Here is a 25,730-nt window from a genome sequence, read left to right as displayed (position 1 = left end):
CCCATCCCTCCATACCTACCCTTTACCACTGCAACCTCCTGCCAATAAAATAAAATAAAATAAAATAAAATAAAATAAAATAAAATTGCAATTAAAAAAATCTCACAGTAGAAGCTGCAGTGTGCCACTGATTGTTACACACTATATCCTGCTGCCCCAAAAGCTTTACTTGAAAATATTCATTGCAATGAGTCAAGCCAATTATGTTTTTAAAATAACATTTATTTATTTAATGTGGATGGGTATTTTGCTGCACGTTTGTCTGTGTAACACATGGATGCCTGGTACCTGCAGAGACAAGAAGAGAGTATCAGCCCCTCCCTAATCCCAGGACTAGAGTTATAGATGGTTGTGCACCATTAAGTTTACCTGGGGTCTCTGGAAGAGCAGCCAGCATCCTTAACCACTGAACCACCAAGCCAACACTCTGACTTCTTTTTTCAAAATGAATGAATGAGTGAAAGAACTGAAGTGAAAAAAATTTGAAAACTAATCAATCAGTCAAATAAATGATAATTGATTCCAAGTGATTAAAAACAACATACCTTGACTGCAGATTTTGTGTCTGCTGGTCTTAGTCCATTAATGCTCTAAGAATGCAGTCCTTTGGGACTGTAAGATGGCTCAGCTAGTAAACTCTCTATAGCCTCACAGGCAACCTGAGCTTGATCCTGGGACCTAAAAGGAGAGAACAAGTTGTCCACTAACCCCCATGCACACACTACAAAAATGCATGAATGCACCCAATCACTTCACACACACACATACACACACAAGATACAGCATATGTGTGGTTAGTATATTATATATATATATGTATATATATATATATATACATATATATGCATGTTTATACATATTTAAATAAAATAAATTCCATAGACTGAGTTTTTACTAACTCCACCTCTTTCCACAGCCTTAGGCCTGGGATATCACGGAGTACTTCCCAGCAACACTCTCAGCAACTCCCCACTGCTAAGAGCTCCTCTCTTCTCTTGCTCTGTCATTACAGAGCCAAAGGCTGAGGTATGAGCAGAGCAGAGGCCTTGGGCACACTGAGACTCCCAGACACACTTCCTGAATGATTTGGGCCCTTTGGGTGGATGCCTTGGGCATCTCAGTGGGGGTTTCATTTCCATGAGTCTAAGAACGCCCTCCTCTGCATGGACTGAATAGTGCAGCACTGATTTTTACCTCCTCACTGTTGGGTGGTGAGTGTATTAGATCCCCACCTGCCCCTTGCTCAGGGTGCAGAATATGCTCTGTGCTGTCAATCTACAGACACAGCTGTCAGTCTACAAATACACACTTTCTAAAAAGACAAGAACATAGCAGGGCTTTTCCATCTTCCTCCCACTGGCTGCACATCTCTCAACAGATCTTCTAGTCTTTAGAAGAGTGGCTAAAGTCTCCTATTTAAATCTTACTTCTTACTTATGCATTTATCCTTCACTAATCCACAAATGCGAAGGGGAGAGGAGAAAGCTTCGGGCACCAGAATGTGTTCATTATAGTACTGTGAACATACACGGCATGCTACCTACATCCAAACAGGATAGAGGACTTGGGTTCATATTTTTCAATTTGGCTGGTAGAGAAATGCATGACAATACATTTGATAGTGAAAGTGTACAATATAGATGTGAGTAAAAAGTAAAAGAAGACGCATCATCTAATCAAAAGTATACTCAATTGCCTGTACAAGCGAAGAACAAATAATTTAGAGCAAGAAATAATAAAAGAGAAAAAGATGTATTTTAGTAATAAAATAGTCAATTAATTGAGGATATAGCAAACCTAAATTCACAATTCATAACAAAGCTTCAAGAAATAGAGTAAAAATTTGTAGAACTTTAAAAACATTCCACAAACACCAAGACCACTTGAGCACTTTGTCCTCTCAGTAACTGATTGAATAGATGGAGGAAGAGGGTGGGGGCACAGAGACTTAAGCAAACTGAATCAGATACACAGAGAATGCAGCCAGCCTTCAACTGCGAAGGCCGTGTTCTTCCAAGGCGCCTATGATGTTTAGCACAGACAGACTGCTCTCTAGACCATAACAAGTCTCCGAGGACCTGGAGAGATGACTCGGAGGTTAAAAACATCTGCTTCTCTTGAAGGGGACCTGGGTTCTGTCCCTCACACTCATGTTAAGTGGCTCTCAGGTCCTACTAAGTCCATTCCCCGGGGATCCAATGCTCCAATGCTCTCTTCTGACTTCCTCAGACACCCGCACTTAAATATGTGTGTCTCCTCTCGTGTGTGTGTGTGTGTGTGTGTGTGTGTGTGTGTCACACAGGGACAAATAAAAACAAACATTTTTAAAGTCTTCTATACATTTAAATGTGTTGTATTTCAATTATGTTAAAACTATGTTATCTATTCACCAGAGAGCTAATAAAAGCCATCAGTACAAAAGTATCTGGACATTCCCTACCAGTGTTTGAAAATTAACAATATGCTTACAAATATCCCATGTGAGAAAGAAGAAATCAAAAAGTAAATTGGAGAATATATTAAACTAAAACAACACAAAAATATCAAAATGTCTAGAGTATATGTAAAGTAGTTCTTAGAGGAACATTTTTAGCATTAAAATTATGTTAGAAAAGAAGGGGTCATATAAGTTATATAAGCCTCTAAATTAGAAGCTAGAAGAAAAGCAGATTAAACCCAAAGGAAACCAAAGGAGGGAAATAAAAAATACTAGGAATCATTAAAACATAAGACAAATAAAGAAAAAACAAAGAAATCCAATTAAATCACAACCTATATTCTTAAAGACATGAATTAAAAAAAAATATGGGTTTGAGAGATGGCTAGGCAGTTAAGAGCACTTGCTGTTCTTGCAGAAAACCAGAATTTTGTTTCAGCACACACATGCCAGTTCAAAACTGCCTGTAAGTCCAGGTCTGGAGGATCTTATGCCTTCTTCTAGCATTTTGGGCACCTGTACTCATATGTGTTCATGTGCATGCACACACAGACACACACACACACAGACACACACACACACACACACACAGAGAGAGAGAGAGAGAGAGAGAGAGAGAGAGAGAGAGAGAGAGAGAGAGAAACAAGAGACAGCCACACAGAAAAACATAGAGGCAATAAAAACAAATATTTCAAAATTTTAGCTATGTTAGATAAAAATATTTTTAAATCCCAAATTGCTTTATCAATAATTAAAAAGGCAGACCTCATTATAGAGTACTGAATACAAATATTAAGCCCATAAGGAGGGCTTCTCAGATGGCTCTGGGTGCTCTGCCATACCGACTCTGTCTGGTTCTGCAGCAGACAGCTTTGATAAAGAGCTGCAGGTCTCTCTCTCTCTCTCTCTCTCTCTCTCTCTCTCTCTCTCTCTCTCTCTCTCTCTCTCCCCCTCAGCTCCTAATCACAAGCTGGACTTTCCCAGGCCTCACAAGTATGGGAGCCAAGTCTTCAAACTCTTTCCATATATGTGCATATGCTGTTGGTGCTGTCGCCCTGGAGAACCCTGACTAATAGAAACTTCTAATTATTTCACATTGAAAAGCAAAAATATATGCCTAAACAATGACATGTACTCAAATGTCCAAAGAATTTACTAAGCTATTATTTGGGGGGGAGCACATAGGTTCATTAACTATGACATAGCAGCCTAGGGAGATGGCTCAGTTAGTAAACCGTGTACGGTTAGTTTGTTTTGTTTTGGTTGGTTGGTTGGTTTTTTGTTAGTTTGTTTTTGTCAACCTGACACATAGTTCAGAGTCAGCTAGGAAGGGAAAAACTCAACTGAGGAAAGCACCTACTTTAGGCCTTCTGTAGACAAACCTATGGGGCATTTTTTTGATCAGTGGTTAATGTGGGAAGCCTTAGCCCAGTGTGGACAGTACCATCCCTGGGCAAGTGGTCTTGAGGTTTCTAAAAAACCAAGCTGAGCAAGCCACAGTAAGCAGTGCTTCTCCACGGTCTCTGCTTCTCCAAGTTCCTGCCTTGGGTTCCTTCCCTGACTTCTCCCAATGACTCTCTCCTCTCCAGGTTGCTTTTGTTCATGGTGTTTATCACAGAAACAGAAAGCAAACCAGAACTTGCAGGCCTGAGAACCTGAGTTCAAATCCCCAGCGAATGTGGTGGCACACACATGTAATCCTGGTGCTGGGAGGCAGAGATAGGAGGGTCCCTGGGGCTTGCTGGCACCACTCCATCTGGGTTGGTAAGCTTCTGGTTCAGTGAGAGGCCCTGCCTCGAATACTAAGGTGCAGAACAGTTAAGAAGGATGTGAGGCATGGCCTCTGGACTTCACAATATGGATGTGTACACAAGTCCACACATAGACACACATACAAATGTTGTGATGTAGCTACTCCATGACTCCACATGGAGCTAAGAATACATGGAATAAGAACCATTCTTAGTAAAGGAAGACACACCCTCAACTCTATAAGGCATACCTCGAGTGACTCCATTAACAGGAACTTCTAGAAGAAAAGTGAACTGATAGTGACAGGAAGCATATCAGCAGCTGTCAGAGGTAATTTATGGAATTGCACACCTAAAATTGAGTGATTACATTGTATATAAATTACACTGAACAAAGCCGATTTCTAAAATAACAATTTAAGAAATATTCTACTTCCACAACATCGGGTAGAAAATACAGCCCTATTACTTTTATTGTGCTTTTATTATGCAAATAAGCCTGCTTTTGACATCATGTTCCAATCATTTCAGGAAGTCTGGTTTTATCTGAAGATCCTCCCTCAAGTCTGAAGCATGCTCAATCTAAAGCCACAAACTCTGAGCTGTTCAGACACTGCCGCTGACCAGAGGGTGAAAAAACAAGACTTGACAAGGGTCTATGTGACTATGGCCCTTTCTTCCAGAGTCATCACCATCCCCAACTCTGCCCAGCCCTGCAAGGCTGAAAGCAGCCGGACAGCCCACAGTCCAGAAGAAGCCTCCAACCGTATACCCTGCCAATGATGGTGGGGGCCAGCAGTTAATAACGCTGTCCCAGGAGACCCAGGGGAAAGACTCTCAGAGCATGGTGCCGCCATTCCAGTTCCACCATCCACGGAGGACAGACCTAGAACCAATCCACACCCCTATCTCCCCATCACCTCCCCTAATCCCCAGCCCCTGCCTCAAACTCCATTCCCTTAACCCCCAATCCTCCCAACCCCCCACTCTCCCTACCTCCAGCCCAGCTGATTTTCTGATATTTCTACATTTGCTAGATGTGATGTAGGGGTGTGGTTCCAGCTTTAACACACAGCCCTGATGGCTGTGTGGGGCCTGTGGTGTTAGGAGGGTATAGGGTCCAGAGGGACTGTCACCCAGGCAACACTTCCCATGTCATCTCTCTATCTGGAAACTCCATCTAGGAGCACAAGCACAAAAGAACCTCCTCACCCCACCCCCACCCCCATCTCAAACAGTTCTAGTACCTAGGAAGTAATCATTTCCCGGAATGAATGACCTTGCCTTCTGGCTAAACCTCACCTTGTTGTTATGGAAAAGATGGGAATGGTGGGTTTGATTTTACTTGGTCCACTCAATGCCACAGCAGATATGCAAGTCATTAGGATAAAGTTTTTGGAAATCCTCTAACAACATAGCAAATGATGACCACATGGTGTGAGCAAGTGTGGCAGCCATGATTAGAAACTAGATCTAAAACATGTATAGGGAAAAAAGCTGAAGGAAACACAGCAGGCGCTGACTGTGGCATTAGGATGGGGACTTTGTTTTCTGAATTCTAATCTTCCCACGGGACTTTATACAATTTAGACACACAAACAAATGCCTTTTTAATTAGCCTGGCCTCCTTGGCTGCTAGTTATAGAAGCTTTTCTCAAACAACTGTTGATATCTGGTGGATATCTGGTGATATCCAGTCCTGTGTGTACACAGGTGCTCACCCAAATGGTACCCTCCCCAGGCCCCTTGAGTTAGCCGTAGTTCATTTGCTGCCCTCATTCTTACAGAAGAGAGACTTTCTTCTAGGGATAGAGAATATGAACACCAGGGGCACATAGTTAATTCTGTTACTATACATACATGACAGAATACTACTACTCAGACCATTATTAAGGTGGTCTGAATGAGAGTGACCCCCATAGTCTTATATATTTAAATGCTAGATCCCTAGTTGGTGGAACAGTTTGGAGAAAGATTAGAATGGTTAGGAGGCATGACCTTGTTGGAGAAGGTGTATCATTGGGGGTGCGCTTTGAGGTCTCAAAAGTCTTTGCCAAGCCTAGAGTCTCTCTCTCTCTCTCTCTCTCTCTCTCTCTCTCTCTCTCTCTCTCTCTCTCTCTCTCTCCCTCTCTCTCCCCTTCCCCCCTCCTCCCCCCCCCTGCCTATTGGTCAGGATATAGCTGTCAGAGATTGCTCCAGGACCTAGCTTCCATCTGTCCTGCACTTCACCATGATCATGGAATCCCCCTTTGAAATTGTAAGCAAGCCTTCAATTAAATGTTTTCTTTCATGAGTTGCCTTGACCATGCTGTCTTTTTCCAGCAATAGAGATGTAACACAGACAATTACATCGAGTAAGGCAAGCCAGGTGCAGGAAAACAAATATCACATATTCTTGCTCACTTGTGTAAAGCCAGAGTCATCTTCATGTAAGTACAGAACTGAAGAGTAACTAGAAATGGGGAAGTTTAATAAAAATAAATTAAAGAGGATGTCTGGGAATGGGAAGAATGCTGGGAGGAGGAATTGGGGGAGGGGACCTAGGTCAGGAGAGGTGAAGGGACATTGTCACTGCACAGTGGATATACATATGGGGATATCACAGCAAACTCCTTTAATGTGTATAACCAAAATGTATTCATTTTAAACATGTTTTTTTTCTTTTAAAAGTGGAATCATTGCTGTGACATCCCAAAGACGTGTCAAGAGGCCATTAGAACTAACTCACCAGAGATATTTGGAAACTGCTAGATCGCTAAAAGGGAATCATAACTGGTTCAGGCAGGAGCTGAAGAAATCAGAAAAGCACAGAGCAAAGAATAAGCTGGGGAGGTCTCAGGTGGGTCCCAGGCACAGGGCCTCAACAACAGGAAGCCTGTATAAAAGGTGAGGGGTATGTGTGGTCAACTTGCTCGTCTCTGGCCCATCCATCACCTTCCCTGGTGGACGGCCCAGCCACACTGTGGGCAGGGAAAATACAGCAGCACTGTGGTGGGCATTCTAGGCTTAGGGAACAGCAGTGGTCAAGTGCGAGACCCAGAGGGGAATGCACTTGGCAAAGCAAAGGAGACTCAGCAAGGCTTCCATCCCAGTGTCTCCTCAAGCATCCTGCCCATCTCTCTCCTTTTCTCTGAAGCAATCAGGTGTGCTCTCCAAACCATTGCACGTGTAGCCTGTACAAAGTAAACAAACAAAATGTCCCACGGAGCCTGCCTTACCTGAAGTTGGTACTTTCACATCCACACCTCAACTGTCCAAACCTTACCAGGAAAGAAAAAGACAGGCTAAACTGAATTGAACTGGTGATGGTCACTTGACCCCCAAAGCAGCCAACCAGTGTGCTGATGAGAAAGCTGGTCTAGCAGAGTTGGGAAGATGGCTCAGCAGGCAAAGTGCTTGTTGTGTAAACATGAGGACCTCACTTTGATCCTCAGCATCCAGATAAACAATGTGACTATGGTGGCATCCCTGGAACTGGGAATAGAGATTAGAAGATCTCTGGAGCTCAGTGACCAGCCACCCCCGCCTTGTAAGCCCCAGGTTCTGGTGGAGACCTTGTCTCAATAAAAGCAGATGTCATGCCAGGTGGTGGTGGCACACGCCTTTAATTCCAGCACTTGGGAGGCAGAGGCAGGCAGATTTCTGAGTTCAAGGCTAGCCTGGTCTACAGAGTGAGTTCCAGGACAGCCAGGGCTACACAGAGAAACCTTGTCTCAAAAAACCAAAAATAAATAAATAAATACATAAGCAGATGTTACATGAAGAATAATACCCAAATTAATTGCTGGCTTCCATATACACACATGCACACACATGTGCATCCACCCCCTCCACACACATGCACATACACACAGAAGAAGAAGAAAAGGAAAGAAACCTCACTCTATGCCAGGTTTTGTGTCAGGCTTGCACCAGAAAAAGAAGAGACTTGGGAACTTACACAGACTCTGTCTTGGGAACTTGGTATGGGTATAGGATTGCAGACACTTGTGGGTGAAAAGGTTCTGTAAATGGAAAGTAATGACAGCCACTTGCAAGCTGATGATCAGAGGAGGCTACATTGTGAAGAAAGAGTAATGGGGTCACAGTGAGCAAAAGGGGGGACCCTGTACCCTGGGACAGAAAAGGAGGTGGAGCCAACTGCCTGAGCCCTTCTCCGCACCCGCTCATGCTCTCTGATCTGGGAGAGCACTGAATTATTATTGCATGTTCTCCTGAGGAACTTGAAGGAGTTAGTTTTGTTTTCCTTGCAATCAAAGGGGCCAAAGTCTAAACAACCGCAGGGCTTTTAATCATCTCCCAACAACACCAGCAGTAGCTTTTTTAAAGGCAAGCCCCTAGTGTCATTTCATCTACATAATTCAGTTCATAGCAGGAGGGAGCAGCAAGAAAGCTGGTTACAACTGAAGAGTGAGGGGCAGAGGGAGGGAAGGGGAGGGAGGAGAGAGGAAGGGAAGGGAGGGTGGGAAGGTGGGAAGGGGAGATGACTGCTCCCTTGTGGGACAGTGAATGGCCTCTTTTGCCTGCCCTTTTTCAGTTCCTTTGTGAAATGCCATGTCTTCTTCTCTCTGAAATTCAGAAGAGATTAAAAGGCCCAGGCTCCCATTCGAAGCCCACCGAGGCGGGAATATGAAGCACTGTATCTCAAATAGGCTCTTCCTCTTGGGAATGTTGGTCAGTGGTTAGTTGGTTATGTTGATTGACTTCCTGAGACAGGGTCTCATGATGCAGCCCAGGCTAGCCCCAAACTCACTACAATCTTTCTGTCTCAACCTCCTAAGTTGGATTATAGTTGTGAACCACCAGGCTGAGCGCTATACATAAAACTTTCATCTAAGCCATTGAGTGGTAGAAAAGTTGGTAAGTTCCCACACTTAATGGGCCTTCTTGGGTCTGATTTTTTGTTCTCTCTCAACCCTTTGGTTTTCTCAACCCTTTTCTGTTTTCATAGAATAAATTTCTAGAACTCTTCATATACTAATCTTCTCTGATAGAGAACAGCTAGTTCCTCCCTCGCCCGTTTAGAATGTCTGGAGTAAGTCACTTTTGGAGGCCACAGAAGGAAACAAACAGAATACGTCTGTATGATCAGCTGCCCCACCCCCACCGCAGCTCTTACCATCCCACCGCCTTGTAGAGCAGAAGGGCCATCAGCTACCAGCATCTTATACACAAGAAGGGCCACCAGCCATCAGTGCGCCCTTACTTCAGCTCCCCTTCTCCTTCCCTCTCCCTCTCCCCCTTCTCCTCCTTCTCCCTCTCCCTCCCCTCTCCTTCCCCTCTCCCTCCCCTCTCCTTCCCCTTCTTAGGCCCTCTCTGGGAGGAGCCATGAGCATGAGTCTTTGAAGGACATGCATGTGCTTGGAAACCCAGGCAGGTAAGGCTTACTGCTCAGTGAGTGAACCCCTCCACAGCGCTGTAAAGCAAACTTCTTTCTTGGGCGTGAAGGGTCTGTTTCCAGTCTAAGAAGACAGCTCCCAGCCTTGGTCTGGTGTCTGAGTTTCCAACTGCAGACCCATTTTGTCCCTTTGGATCAGCTTCCTTCCTTGTAGGGGAGCAGTACTCAGGGAGTTGGCCCTGGTTCTCTGGGGACTTTGGGTTCCAAGACTGTTGTCTCCTCTCAGTATCCTGGCTCATTATTCTATTTTGTTAAAAAGTACTTGGAATGAGAACTTTTGGGAGGGATCTGTATAATTATATGAATGAATAGGCACATTCATTGGAAATGTTTTCAGATTCCCTAGAATGGAATCTTATGTTCCTGCCTTGGCAAAGCTCTCTTGAAAAGGGAAACAGTGCAGTGGAATGTCCTTCCCAATCCAGGGGTATTTCATCCGGGGACTACTTGCCAGGGTAGGTTCTCTTCTTCCACTGTGTGGGTTCCAGATCGTCAGGCATGGCAGCAAGCATCTTCACCTAACACTTCTGTTCCTTTAACTCACCCAGTTTATGATACTTTATTAAGGGATCCCTGGTACACTAAGTCAAAAATACTGCCACCCTCTGGTCCCATGGGGCACCTGCTGTTCCGTTAGACTGATGAGGCCCTTCTCCACAGAAGCTGAGCTTATTCCTTGAGTCCTCACTCCCTTTCTGGTAGGTGGTCTTTCTTCTTTCTCCCAGGTCTCCAATGCTCCCTGTGCTGAGTCAGGCAGTCACACACAGAGGCTTCAGTTTATAGAGTCAGCCCAGCAAGTTTCTGCTCCAGGAACTGTTTGACATGGTGACCATGGCAACTCCCCAGCCAGCCGAGTAAACACTGAATGCTGCCACCTCCTTCCTTCACAGAAGTTCAGGAGAGATGTCTGGAAGGGGCCAGGGAGGGATCACACTAGACCTGTACAATCGAGAATCTCAGAGCCCTGTGTGCTGCGTAAGATGGTTTCACTGAGCTAAGGATGCTCACAGAAAGATGAGCATCAGCCAGTGGTCTCAGGAACAGCATGGGATGCCAGACAGGGCAGAGGTGCAGAGAGTTTAGCAAGGCCCAAAGTGCTGATGGCATTTAGACATGGTCCACACCAATACATGAGGTAGAAGAGGAAGTTCTCCTTTAGCATTCAGTAAATCCGAATCCTCCTGGTAGGCAGGGAGCTGAACTCTGTAGTGCTGGATCACAACACCAGAGATCTGTCTGCTCAGCCCAAGCATGTAGGCAGAATATGATTTGGGGGCTAGGCTCTAGAAAGATGGAGCTATAAGGACCATGCATGGGTCAAGGCTCCAGACAAGGGGACCAGGATTTGGGTAAGGACCCTAATCTGAGAAAATATGTACTATACTAAGAGACAGGGAGGCACAGGAGGATGAGTCTGGAAAAACAGAAAGATGGGAAGTGCAAAGACTCTGCTTGAGCTCAACAAATATTAGGTCTGGCTCATCTAATATTCTTGAACCTGGGTTGTGTATGAGGTAGATTCCTGCTAGGAATACATGGGCAATGTGATTCGGACTTTTCCCCCAGAGGTTCTGGTCCAGCCAGGAAATAGACCCACAGGCAAATAAGCACAACGTGATACCTTACATGCTAAAAGTGGCCTTGAAAAAAGAATCTTGAGAGTATGGGGGCAGAACTACAGCTCAGCTAGGGACTGAGCAGAGCACACACCCCTCATGTGGTGGCCTAGATGCATTATAATACAAAGGGGAAAGTGGAATTTTATTACTCCTCCTCCTCCTCAGCCTCAGCAGCCTCAGCCTGGCTCTGCACTTGCATTTGTTGTTGCTGTTTCTTGTCCCCCTTTGAATCACCAACTTAAAACTCACTGTCCTGGAACCACACATTGTTAGAACATCAGTCCTTCATCAAAGTTCAGTGGATCCCCATGTTGGAACTGGCATACTTGGAGAACGTTGATGGTCTTTGTCACCTGGAGGAAGATGTGTCTGTGACCTGAAGAATATGTGCCCGGGGATGTATTCCACCCTTCAGCTCACTTCGACCTTTCACTAATGCAACGGGCAAACACAGAACAATGGGAAATGCCTGAGACAGATTCACAGTTCCCCAGCTTACTCTGTCTCCTCTCTTCACAGTCCTCTACTGTGACCTCTATTAACCGGGGAGTGTCTCATGGTCCCACCTCTCACTAAAGTTGATTTGTGAGCTCACACACACCTGACCCAAACAGATGGATGTGGCCCTTCCTTCCTAGACTTTGAAAGAATCTATTCTGTTGGTAGAAATGTGAATTGATACAGACATGTGGAGAACAATAGGGGGTCCTCAAAAGCTGAAATAGACCTGCTATATGACCCATCCATCCAACTTCTGGGCACATCTTGAAAGGAAATAAACTCAGCTTATAGAAGAGACACTGAGGCTGGGGAGATGGCTCAATGGATAAAGCACATACCAATCAAAGTGAGGCCCAAAGTTTAGATTCTTAGAATCCATGAAAACCAGGGGTGTATGGTGGCTACTTGTAATCCCAGTATGCAAAAGGTAGAGACAGGAGATCCCTGGAACCAGCTGACTAATCAGAAGTTGAATTGACAAGCAGGACACTCAAATTCAATCTTAGTTCTCTATGTGTTCATACACATGTATATGTGTGCGTGCACACACACACACACACACACACACACACATATATATATATATATATATATATATACATATATATATATATATATATATATATATATATATTTCCCCTGCATATGCATACACACAGATATACATGCAGAAAAATTAACCAGGCATAGTTGCCCTCCCATGTTTATCGCACCATTCACGATAGCCAAGATGTGGAATAAACCAAAGTATCCACCATGGATTATAGATAATAAAAATAGGACCTACCAAGGGAAATATTACTCAGTCATGTTTAATAAGATCCTAATATTTTCAGCAAAATGGATGGAAGCAGAGGACTTCTTGTTGAGTAAAATAAGATAGGAACACAAAGACAAATGCCAAGTGTTTCATTCATATGTAGAAACTAAAAACTGTGATTAACAAGAGACAAGGTCAGCTAATGGATCCCACAATATAGTTAAGTAGGAGGAATCAGTTCTGGTGCCCTTCAGTGGTGACTACAGTTCATAATAATTTACTGAATATTCTGTGAAAGACTAGAAGGGAGGATGTCAAAGGAATCAGAAACACATCAGGAGATCATTTGATGATTACACACTTTGTGCCTGAATTGAATGATCACACTGTACACATAAATACATATAAGTACTATGCACCACTTAAAAATTTAAAGGTCTTTGTTTATTTACTGTCAGGACAATCCGTCTACTAGTGAGAGTGGGGTGTTAAAGTCACCCATTAATATTGTGCTGAATCAGTTTGCCTTTATAGCCGATAGTGCCTGTTTTATGAAACTGAGTGTGCCCATGTTCAGCACACGTATATTTAGAATGTTATGTCATCTTGATGGATTGTTCTCTTGATAAAAAATAAATGGCCTTTTTTTTATAGCTCTTCTAGCTGCTTTTGTTCTGAAGTCTACTTTGTCCAGTATTGGTGTTACTGTATCTGCTTGCTTTCTAGTTTCTGCTGGTTTGGCAAGCTTTCCCCAACCCTTTCCCTAACGTTGTGTTTGTCTTTGCCAGTGAGATGCATTTCCATCAAACAACAAATAGATGGGTCCCTTTTAAAAATAAAATCTGTTAATTGGTATCTTTTTTATAGGGGAATTAAGACCATGAATAGTCATAGTTCTTTGTTCGGGGAAACTTCCTACCTGCTGGCTAATTGTCAGAAAAACAGACAGGATGTGCTATGCAGGGTACTAAGGGTCTTATCCATGGTCTTGAGTTAGACACCAAATACTATAATACCAACATATTGGGCAAAATGTAACCACTAGTACTATAGAAGAATGAAGGTCATGGGAGGAACCAATCATTTTCTGACCAGATCTGAATCTTACTCCACAGTAGAGTCGGATCCTGACACAGTAAACCTGATCAAAATCCCATGATTGGCAGGTCACAAACCATAGCAGGGAAGCTACTATTGTTTTGTTAAATGGACATGTTGTCAAAACTCTTTCTAAGTATTTATATGTTTATACCAATAGATTAGTACTGCTCTCAACCTTGGCCAGAGAAGGTAGTTCTTGTAGTGGGTGTTAATGCAGAGACTGACAGCTAGTCAGAGTGCTGAGAATAAAAACCTGCCTAGTGCTCAGCCCCACCCTAAGTAGGGAATCTACATCAACCTCTAACCTGAAGCTCAAAGAATCTCAGTAGAAGGGATAGAAAAAAAGTAAGTGCCAGGGGATGAAGAGGAGTGCTGTGAAGTGCTGTCCTCTGGACATGGCGGGGCCACTGCACTCCTAAATTCACTGTGACTGTGATCACCTGCACAAGATCAGGGCAACAAGCTCAGTCAACAGCTCAGAGGCAACAAAATTGAACTCAGTGGGTTAGAACAACAGGACATGAGGATGGGAGGGAGATGTGTTGCTGAGGAGTGGGAGGACTCAGAGGCATATGGATATATAAAATGACTATAGAATTAAAGGAAGCTAGCCTTTAAAAGTGCGTAGAGTTCTCACTGAGAGCGCATACAGGTTTCTGTCACTGTGTTCTTTCCTGATGGATGGCAACTTTGGTTTTCTGTTACTCTAGGGCATTCTTTCTTTCCCATAGCCTTGGGAGTGTACTTCTCTTGCTTTCCTGTGTATAGGATTTCTTCAGTTAACTTCTAAAGTGCTGGATCAGTGGTCATGAAATCAGTTTCTTTTTATCATGGACAGTTTTTCTCCTTCAGTTATGACAGCAACCATGTTGGTTATAGTAATCTGGGTCACTATTAGACTAGTCAACTCAACTGATCGGTGTGAAACACTAATAAAGATGTTAATCTGAGTCATTCTTCACAATAGCCAACTGACAGAATTAGCTTAAGTCTCCATATGTGGAATCCTCAGAGGGTGTATAAATGCTAGAGCCCCAAGAGTTGGTTGTTGCTGTTGGTGGCTTGTTGTTGGTCGGCTATTGTTGGTTGCTGTTGGTTGCAGTTTGTCAAGTAGTCATGTACAGAATGATGAGAAGAAGAAACCAGATATACTGACAGGGAAGAATAAACTTGCCCCAAGGAACTTGACACCCCTAATCAGCAGGAAGTAGGCGAATGATATTATCACCCTCTTTCCTACCACCGTCTTTTTCAGAGATTTTTTTTCTCACTCTCCCCTATATTCTTCATTCTCTCTTAGATAGTTTTAGGGAGTTGAAAGGGTAGAAAAGAGTGAGAAAGAAAAGAGCCCAAAAAGTAGCCAAAAGTCCAGTTACACATTTTCAACCATAAAGAACAGAATCATGTTATTTCCAGTAAAGAAATAAATATAAAATATAACTATCATGTTAAGAAAAATAGATCAGACTCAAAAAGCCAAGAAGTGCAACATTTTTATTACTTGTGGTATGTGTGTGCCTGTCTGAGGAACTGATAAAAGCTAAAGCAGGCAGGGGCTATGGGAAGGACTATGATCATAATCAAAATAAATGATAAACTTTTATACATATCTTCAATAGCCCCATCACTATGTACAATACATATACAGCAATAAAATAAATAATAATCATCCTTCCCCAGACTTTAACGTGAGAAAATAAAAACTCAGGCTCTGCCAAGTGCTTGAATTGAGAAGTCTGACGTGGAAACATGGCTGAGTGGAGCAGAGAGAGGCTATCAGGGCAGAGTAGGAAGAAAATGGGAGGGAAGTGGATCGATGTTAACACAGGAACCACATAAGATCCACACCGGGATACCACGAGAAGTGCTGGGGTCAGTGCAGCCAGCCCTCTGGAAGCCCAGCTTGCCTGACTAGAGGGCAACACATAGAGAAAAGGAAAAAGTGGAACCCATACAAGTCCAGGGCTTGTAATCAGAACAAGACAAGGAGCTTCAGAAATGGACTCAACTTTCACCAAAAGTCGGGGACCTGATATTGGAGCCAAGCTCAGGCGTGTGCAGGGAGGGAGTTCAGGGACCCCAGGGGTACTAACTAGAGTAGTCTGCTGGCATCATGAAAGTCTACTTTAACTTCCTTTCAAAACTATCCAAATACTCTAATAGGAAGCACAATAAAGCAGGAAAAACAAAATTCTACCTTTGAAAAATTATTTACCTCAAGAGGCAGAATGCATTTTAGAAACCTGAATGTCATGAAAGATCTTGCTTGCTGTAAACTGAACTAACAAGAATCCCAAGTAGAGACCCAGCTGAATTAATACACGGAACACAAAGGGAAAGGGATGAAATCTTTACAAGCTGCAGTGAAACAAAAAAACAAAGTAGCAGCATGCATTCAGACCGCCCTCCAGGGCAGTGGCTCCCAGAACTAGCTGCCCCCAAAATACAATTTGTATGCAGATGGCAAATTTGGGAAATCCTCCAAGATTAGAAATGGAAGAGAAAAGCAGACAAGGCTGTTGAGAGAGGAGGTGATAACCATGGAAACAGAGATTAACCCTCATCAAAATGGATGGGGACCCATGTGAGAAGCTGACCCTGAACGCACCTGTTATTGTCCAAATGTGTTCTTAAGCAAGAGGGTTCCTGTCCTAGACATCACATTTTAGAGACTCTGGTCTAAGCCATCCTCTTTTCCATGAGACAGAAAGTCCTTGGGGTCAACAGGCAGAGCTTTCCCCTCCCCCACCACTTGCTCTCTACCTCCTGTTTGTGGACCAGGATGTAAGCTCTCAGATGCTGCTCTAACTCCAGCCCTGCCTGCCTGCCTGCCTTGCCTGCCTGCCTGATGCTGTGCTCCTCACCACAATAGTCATGGATTCACCCTCTGTAACTAGAGGCCCCAAGTAAACCCTTCATTCTGTTAAGTTGCTTTGGTCATGGTGTTTTATCACAGCAACAGAAAAGTAACTAGGATAGTATATGGTCCATAGCTGAGCACAAATTACTAACCCCATGACAAAGTAGAGGTCCAACCTTTACCTCTGTGCCCTAGATATTATCATAAGGGCAATGGACTTGCTGGCTGCTGGCAAGAACCACCTTCCTGAATGTCGCAGCCCCTAAACATTGAGAGGCACGTTGCTTCTAGTCACACGGCTGAATCTTTGTTCTCATGTCTAGAACTTTAAGAAGAGCACTAACCCAAAGGGCCCTTATCAGTTTGGCTAGGGTCCCTCCCATGAGCAGAGCATCAGAGACACCCACTACTACTACGGCTAATGGAGAGGGCCATTGTGTGACTTCTCTGGAAGAAGGGAGGTTCTTCACAGGAAGCTTTGGGAGAATAAGCTTGACTTCTATTTCTGCTGTTGGGAGTCACAGGTGAGTGGTACTAAGGCTGCAAATTCTATGTATCCATGGTGATGAGGCCCAGCTGTTATGCTACACACAGGATTGTAGACTCTAGATAAAGCTGTAAGGGTTGTGCTCCAGATGCAATTAACATTTCCACCAGCAGACTTGGAGTAAAGGAGATTATGTCTCATAATGTGGTTGGTTTCTTCTAATCAGTTGGAAGTCCTTGAGAGGAAAGCTTGAGATTTTTCAAAAAAATAATTCAGCCTCAGACTCAAGTTTTCTTTTTCCTTTTTTTCTTTTTTTAAAACAGGAAGAAAGTATTTAATATGAAACAAAAATGCAAAACAAAGTACCAAAGTCACAGAACACAATCCCTTCGGTTCAGTGATCGCACCAGTATTTCCCATTGGCTACAGATGTCATACATCTGTATGGGTATGTGAAGCCAGACTGCCCCAAACCATCACGCATCCTACTGTTCAGCGATATTGTCTGCAACTTATATGGGGGTAAGGATAGGAACGGCTTGGGGGAAGGGGTGAGGGGAGACCACACATGTGGAGCAAGTCACTGAGAGAGAGCTCACTGCTGGGTCACCGTTACAACCCTGCACATGCTATATGAGGCTAAGTCCCTTGGAACAATCACACATAAACAGGAAACAATCCGGTGACCCCAGCGATCCCAGGGAAGACAAAGGGAAAGACAGCAAGGAGGCAGAGGAGAGAAAGGATGGGAGGAAGAGCGGGTCACAGAACGCCGGGGCAATCTCCTAACCTCAGTTACAGATGGGGAAATGAGATCTAGGGCAGTGGATGTCTCACCAGAAGACACTCCACGCGTTCCTCAACATGGGCAAAACCAGAAAAATACTGACAAGACCTTGATAGACCCACGAAGACAGGGGATATCCAGGGCTCAGGCAAGTTCTGCCCTCTTGGCAAAAATGTCTATGAGGTCCCACAGCCACCCTGGGTCCCAGGAGAAGTCAAGAACCTCAGTCCTCAGGTTCTCTTCAGGCTTCCCGTGATTCTGAGACAGAAGGAGCCAACGATACAGGAAATCAGACATCTGTCCAAGACAACAGACTAGCCAGCTAGGGGAGATAGCAGTGCTTGACAAGTTCAGCACTCAGAAGGATTAGGAACTCAAGACTAGCTTCAGATACATACTGAACTCAAGGCCAGCCTGGGCTACATGAGACTCTATCTCAAAAATAACTTTACAAAGCAGGAAAAGGTCAATTCATGAAGACGAGCAGTGAGTTGGTGTCATGGCAGATGCTGCCTCTGCTCACGGTCCTTCTGAGGACACCAAGGTGGGGTCTATCTCCTTCAGTCCTGCTCTGCCAGGACAGTGGTCCTATCACACTGAACCCGCCAAACAGAGGAAAATCACTGCAGATCAAATAATAAAACTAAATAAGACTTGTCTGACAGGGAGAGATAGGGGAGGAGAGGCAGAAAGCTGCCCCTACAGCAGCTGCTTTCCTTGTCCTCCCAGAGCTTTGCGAACAGTACCCAATCCTGCAGCCATGGACATAGTTGCTGGAGTGGTCAGACATCTCAAAGCATGCATTTGAGGCAGGCCAGTCGCCTCCTCCTCACTTCCCCTCCCTGCTTCCTGTGGTCACTTATTTGATGGGCAGGGCCTGATAGACTGGGGTAGTGAGATCCTCAGACATGAGTCTATGAGGATCATTCCTAGTCAAACCACCACAGAGCCCAGCATGTATAGTTGCTTACCTCACTTAATACAGGCACAATGACACCCAGTCAAAGACCCAGAATAAAGGCTGTGTCAGAACCAGTCTCCAGACCACTAAGACCCAGTGATGAGAACATTGTTGCAAAAGATATTGTGGCCTAAGGTCAGACAGACAGAATGAGGAGGTGAAGGAGCACGCCATCCTATGTTCCTGCAGCTGCTTCCGGCTCCCTCGCTCACCACGCCCAACCCTTTCACTCGGGGAGGGGGCAACATGTCAATCCCAGAAGTCACTCTCCAGTGGAGACATTTCCAGTACGCTGGGGCAGGATGCCTTTGGCTAGGATCCTGGGCAGGGATAAGCCCGACAGTGGTTGACTCTGAGGTGACATTTGGAAACAGACATCCAGGAAAGCTGGGCATCTGATAACATCCACACGTGCTGGGATTGTGAGGAACAGCAGGAGGAGAGCTGCAGTCACAACAGGGCAGGATTAGCTAAAACCTGGTTTCTTCTCATTGGTTAATACATCAGTGCCATGGGTTAGATGTTTTTAGAGCTATATGTGGAAACACAGGGCCCATGGCTGGTGCCCAGTAAGTGTCAATTTTCTTTCTGTCATTCTCAGAAGGAGTCAGAGACCATGTCATGAAGAGTGACATGCACAAGCTCTGGAGTCCTTTGTTTACTGTGGCCTCAAACGAACCCCTTGCTTCTTCCTACCTGCATCTTCCTGTGTAGAAAGAATGAAAGGCAACTCTACACGATTATTGAGAAGAAGGGTGGCGACTGTCCACGGAGGGACAGGACTTAATGCAAGAATTCCTTAGAGGAAGCTGGAAAAAGAAAGATGTATCTGGTGATGGTCAGGCAGTATATTGTTTGCCCTGGGGTCATGAGGACCTGAGATCCATGCCCAGAATCCAAGTGAAGGGACAGGGGTGATGACAAGTCAGTTCTGGGAAGGATTGCCAGCCAGCCAGCCTAGCCTACTTGGTGAGTCCCAAGACATTGAAGGACTCTGTCTAAAAGTATAAAGAATGACACCTGAACTTGACCACAGCCTCTACATGCAGTGTGTGTGTGTGTGTGTGTGTGTGTGTGTGTGGTGTGTACACATAACCATACCCATCAAAAGCCAGATGGAAGCACGGGCTGGGTTTAACACGTACCATGTGATTGGAGGCAGAGGAGTAGTGAGTGACTGTGGTAGACTCTTCAAGGTGGCAGGGGCTTTGTCCAGGTCTGGTCAGCTTGAGTGCTGGCTGCAGGCTGACATTATCGCCTGTTATTGCACTTGCCAGCTGTCGCCTGGGCTCATAAGTTGGAAGCAGCAAGTAGACTTGCCTAATGACAAACACGGCACTGTGTGTAGCCTGTGAGGGCCTGAGGCAGCTTCTGACAACACTGTCCTTTTAGAGGATGGAAGCAGCCAAGCTCGGCCATTCTCCAGGCTGGAAAGGGAAGCCAGGGGCTCTGGACAGATGGCTCTAACCTTTGTGGTCCCACCCAGAGCGAAGTATAGCTTCTTACCCTTCAACAAACAAATCAAGAAGCTCTCCTAGTTTTTAATGTGTGTGGTTCACGCAGGTGAGGTTGCGGGTGATGTTTATAAGCACAGCTGTTACAGAGGGTACCTACTCAAGGGCAGTTGCTTATTGTTCTACAGAGGTGACTGAAGAAGAGGAAGTAGTACTTCCAGAAGGCAGAGAGAAGGAAAGACTAGGGGATAACAGTCCCACTGAGGATAAATGTGGGGTAGCTAGTTAGACATTGGTGGGCATTGGGGACCAACTTTTCCCATATGATCAGCTGCTTGTAAAAGCAGGAATTGAAACTGTAAAATTACAGAGATAGTCAGAACTAGACCTGAGGGTGTCTCAGGCATGGCATTCCAAACTGCCCCACAGGGCATTCATGGATGACTGTCTAAACCGTCTAATGGGATTATTGTCTAGCCAGAAACTTTTCAGTAAAGAACAAAGGCATGCTATTGTCTCCTCCTATAAAAGTCTAAATGGGCCTGTCAATCACCTAGAGAAAAACATTGCTCCAAAAAGCTGTCTGTTCTAGACTGTCTTTTCAACAGTGCACAGCCTTCCTAAAGCAGCGGGTCAGCACAGTGATCTCTTTAGCCCATTGTCCTCTCTCTCCCTTTCAGAGTGCACCCTGCTCACTCTGCAGCAAGTCGGCCATATTCTACATCTTACTTTGGTGCATCTTACTTTTTTGACAAAAGTTACAAGGATGGAAAAGCCATGGCAAATGCAGAACAAGATTCTGATGTCATAAGGAACAATCTAGAATCTGGCACATCTACTCTTCCATTTTAAGGAATGTAACCTTTTATTTACCCAATCCTTCAATTAACATCTCTTATATACACAAAGTCACGTTTGTGTTCATCTGTGTGTATGTTTAAGAACATCTGAGACGGCCTCATTCCAGAAGTCTTAAAGAACTGGATTATCTGTTGTCAGTTTCTTCTTTTTCTTTCCTTTACTGAGGTGAGGCTAGGGTCTCACAGTGTGGCCCTGGCTGGTCTAGAACTCATGAAGTAAATCAAGCTGCATCAAACTCAGAAATCTACTTACCTGTGACTTCCAAGTGTTGGGGCTACAGGCACGAGTCAACACACTCTGCCCAAATCCATCTTATAGAGAACTTTGTGTGGCTGTGCTCAGCAGTGACATTCTTGCAGCTGTGTACAGAACGGAAGCCTTTTGTCAAGTCTGCCCTACTAGGTACTCTATGATTGGAGGTGGAAATTTTCCCAGGATTCCAACAACTTGTCAGCTGCCCTGACTGAGCTTCCAGCACCTTCCTTATAACACAGAGTATCACTGGAAGGCGACCTGCAAGCCTATGGCCGCTTAGCAGCTCTTCTGTTATCTGTGCCCCTCTTCTGGCTTTCCAATCAGATCTCCTCACCACATCCCCAGCATGGCTGCCTGCTGTGGAGAGGGGAATCTGAGCCTTCAGAACAGAGGGCCTTAGAAGATAGTGATTTCTTACTTCCTGTTTTCAAATAAACCACATACTGGAAGCCCTGGAACTCTTAGATGATAACAACCACAGTGGTCAGACTCTGAATGTCAACAGGCGGTGCCCATTGAGCTCTTGGTACAGACTGTTGCACTTCATCCCAAGTACAGCCTTACACTATAGAGACAGGCCTGCTGAACCTTTGAACATCATAATGCACCATCATCATCACCGAAGTTCAAAGTTCATGTTTAAGGTCTGCACAATTGAATTACAAAAGAAAAGGCAAAATATCTCATAATGTTCCAAGTAAGTTCACATTTAATAATTATCACCTCCCTGGCCACAAGCCACCCACATATAAGCTTAGGTGGAACACACCTACAGATGTTGTTAATTTTCCAAATGACACCACTAGCGAAAGGCAGATTCCAGACCTGTGACATCTGTTATCATGTTCTTGGCATCAGACTACCTGCTTTCACTTTAACAATTCTTTTTCTTTTTTTCTCTTTCCCCAAACTCATTTACTGAACACCCACTATGTGCCAATAGGTTAAAAACCCAAATCCCTTTGAGACCAACTAGAAGGTAGGTTTCGTTTTCTGTGTCAATTAAAAAATTTAAGGACAAGAATAGAGCACAGTGCCAAGACAAGTGAAAGTTAATTAGCAAGTGTCACATCCTTCTCTGGTAGACAAGGGGCTCCCACATGGAAAGTGAGGGACTCTAGGGGCCTGGGTTTGAATTCCTGTTCAAATATCCCTCTCCTGGGAACTATCTTCCAATCCTATATGCTGCCAACCAGGATGAATTCCCAATCCCCTCTTCCAGTCCTGATATAACTGAAAAAGAGAAACTTGGTGGGAAGAGACACTTGAGGCCGAAAAGGGGAAATGGACTCTCTTCACTCTTCCTTTTTTCTTTCCCTCTCCCCTGGGAGCCCATGACCTTACCTTGGTGTCTGGGGGACCTTGGTTCCAGAGCATCCTTTAAATTCCAGAATTCACACAGTTGCTCCGTACTCACTTGCAATGAGTGCATCACTGCACATCACTGCAATCCTCCCTCCTGTTTTAAATCATCACTAGAAGATTCTAGTACTTGATTCTATGCAAATGCTATGTGAATCCCTGTGCTCTGTATTGTTAGGGAACGCAGACAAGGAAATAGAATGCCCATGTTCAGTGCAGACATAATTTTTTAATAGGTTTAATACACAATAGTTTGAAAGTTTGATTGTAAACCTGCAGAGAAGGAGAGCCAACTGTATTATTATTCCTCAGATGAGGGAGATGGACAATCAATGGAGACCACTGGAGATGACTCAGCCAATCCAAGGTGCAGCCTCACCATTGTGTCTAAGAGTCAGTCCTGTGAGGACTAGAGTGACAAGCCAGGCGTCAGTCCATTTTCAATAGATTTCAGGCCTAGAAAGGCTTTCTGGAATGTGATGCAAAGCACATTGGCAGGAAACGAGGGGAAGAAATAGACAAAGCAGCAAGAGTGCCAGGGGCTTCCCAAGTCTACCGCGTTCTGTTTCAGAGAATAAAGGAATCATTCAATTTCAAGGTATAATTAAGTTCCTTATTTTAGAGGGTCATTACCACACACCAAACCCTGAGCCAGATCTCACTCCTCTCATCACCCGTCACCCTGCAGGCTACTCATTAGTAGCTGAAGACTCCCATGTTCCATCTTTTCTCCACAACATTATAGCAAGGGCCCAGTGGAGCTGAGCAATGCTTTGACAGCCCACCTGAGCCAGATGAGAGGGACACAAGCAGTGACCCACCAGACAGAACTAAGGATACTGCTGTCCCTGGGGGCGGGCCAAAGAAGAACAGCAGAATTAGCTGGAGCAATTTCTAAAAGACTACAGCTCTGTGAAGATCTACAGTGCCTTTCAGATATACGGAACAATCATTTCTGAGGCAATGTGAAGCCATCAGTGTGGCCCATCTCAAGTGATAGCAGGCTATTAAAAACAGTATCAGCTGTCTGTCTCCATTATAGGTGAGGTCAGGCAACCATCCCTCCAGTCTGTTATACATCAAGGCTACTCCACGGTGCTAAAGGACTTGGGGAATTGTAAAGCTTGAGGCTGCACAGCCAGTGGCTTAGAAGTCTCTGTATGCTCTGTGTGCTCAGACATTTGAGCTCAAAAGTCCCAGCAGCAGCAGTAGAGACAGTGCTTCAATCCACAGTTTACCCAAGTCTCTCACCTTGGCCCAAAGAGGCTAGTATTATCATGTAGCTACTTAGATACTAGCAGGCTGAAGGATATTAGGGATGTCACATGACTTCCTGAGGCTACTTGAACAAATACCTACTCCCCCCTTAAGATAAGTACCAGTGACAGACTAAAGTGATGATTCCCGCAAGAGATAATTTGATAAACCAATGGGTTTACAGGGCTGACTTACTGAGCAGGGGCAACTTATAGGAACATGAGTGTTGCACACACAGCTCTATCACTGAAAAGCACACTCTGAGTACTGACTCAAGAAAGGTGTGTCCTGGAGTTCCCTACAAGCAACTGGGTCAGTTGGAGAATAGCTGAAATTTCTCCTTTCTCTAGCAATTGCCACTGCTTAAGTAACTGTGGGTCAGGGGGCTGGGGGCCAAGGATGTCACCTTGTAAAACTGCTAAGTTTCAGGACCTTCCTGGGACTTAGAAGCTTTGTTTGCTTCCCAATTCTTGTCTCTTTCCTCCCTCCAGGAGGGAGTATTTCCATTAAGAAGAGCTAGCTTCATGAAGAACTAAGCCCCTATCTTAGAGCAGTGTGTAAAACAAGGACTGGAACTGTAAGACCCCACTTACTCGTCAACAGAATGGAACCTGAATCTCTAAGAGGAGACAACAACCTGAACTTACCAAAAGACCACCGTTCATTAGTAACTACCTAAGCTGGCTCCAAGAGTTCTACATTTTCTAAAACCACAGTACAGCAGGAGGCTTCATGTAGCATTAACCCTCATATAAGTCAATCCAAACAGGCTTGTCAATCACCTGAACAGAAGGACAACTTCTAGAAAGCTGTCTGCTTGCGAGTCTTTACAAACCATATAAAATATAAGTAGCCATGGTGGTATGTGACTGTAAATCCCAGCTCTAGAGCCAGAGACAGGAGGATCACAAGTTCAAAGACAGCCTGGCCTGTATAGTGAGTTCTAGGATAGCTAGGAATATATGGCAGAATCCTGTCTCAGAAAACCAAAAGAAGTGTAAAAGCTACCTGACATCAGTAAGTCGGTGCAGTGGTGTCTCTAGCCGTGGACCACTCTTATCCCCTGCAGGTGCCCTACTTTACCCTGTAATGAATTGCCTGTCTTCTCCATTTACTTTATGTGTCTTGTCTAAATTCTCTCAACAGAGATCACAAGGACTGGGGAGCCAAGGAGATCCAGGGAGAATCCAGGGGCAGTCACTGGTCTACAGCACAGATGAGTGCACAGGAGTCCAGAACTTTGTCATTCAGGAGGAACAGCGACTGGAAGCAAGGGCCAGCTTCTGCTGACTGATACTTGGCTATAAGCAGTTCAGCCTCTTTCCAGTCTTCTGTTGCTTTTCAGATCCCTCAAGACACACTTGCTCCCTTAACTCCTCCCATGGGTACTGGAAATTCTTCTCTGCCCCTCTTCTCTTGCAGTTTTGAGCTGTCTTCTTCTGGCCCCATTCTACCACACTCAGCTCAGTTTCACGCCTCACTACACCCACTCCCATCCCCACACCCACTTACACCAACAAAACCAGTTTGCTCAACTCCTCTCCCAAGCCTGGGTATTCCCCAGCCCTAATCAACCATGGCTAATTTCCAGTTTCACATGAAACTTCTTATAAGTTGAGGGGTAGAGGGGGGTGGTGGTAAAGGAAACAAGATGAGCGCTCCCTCTGGGCATACAGAATCTGTCATGGTTGTCTCCGTTTTACAAACCCACTGACCCCAAGTTCTGACAAGTCCAACCTCTCACCCTGACTGTGAGAGGTGCAGATACCCCTCACAAATGCTCCTCCAAAGCGTCTGAGGAGCAAGAACTGGGTGTACTCCCCAGGCAAGCTCCTAGAAAGTAGATTTGGACCCAAGTGAGGAGGGAAATGTCTGAGAT

At 44.7% G+C, this 25,730-nt stretch overlaps 1 long non-coding RNA gene across 1 annotated transcript; it reads right to left on the bottom strand.

Annotated features, from left to right (window-relative positions):
- Positions 1-237: 237 nt before the first annotated feature.
- Positions 238-9,761, bottom strand: LOC127679390 (uncharacterized). The gene is made up of 4 exons (XR_007976753.1): positions 9,577-9,761; positions 546-678; positions 370-466; positions 238-288 (listed from the first exon to the last, which is right to left on the bottom strand). It is a non-coding gene; the product is annotated as an uncharacterized LOC127679390 (long non-coding RNA).
- Positions 9,762-25,730: the final 15,969 nt, after the last annotated feature.

This window comes from Apodemus sylvaticus, chromosome 1 (assembly GCF_947179515.1).
Source record: "Apodemus sylvaticus chromosome 1, mApoSyl1.1, whole genome shotgun sequence".
Taxonomy (NCBI): domain Eukaryota; kingdom Metazoa; phylum Chordata; class Mammalia; order Rodentia; family Muridae; genus Apodemus; species Apodemus sylvaticus.
Note: the sequence above shows the minus strand (reverse complement) of the source record. Positions and strands in the feature narration are given on the sequence as shown.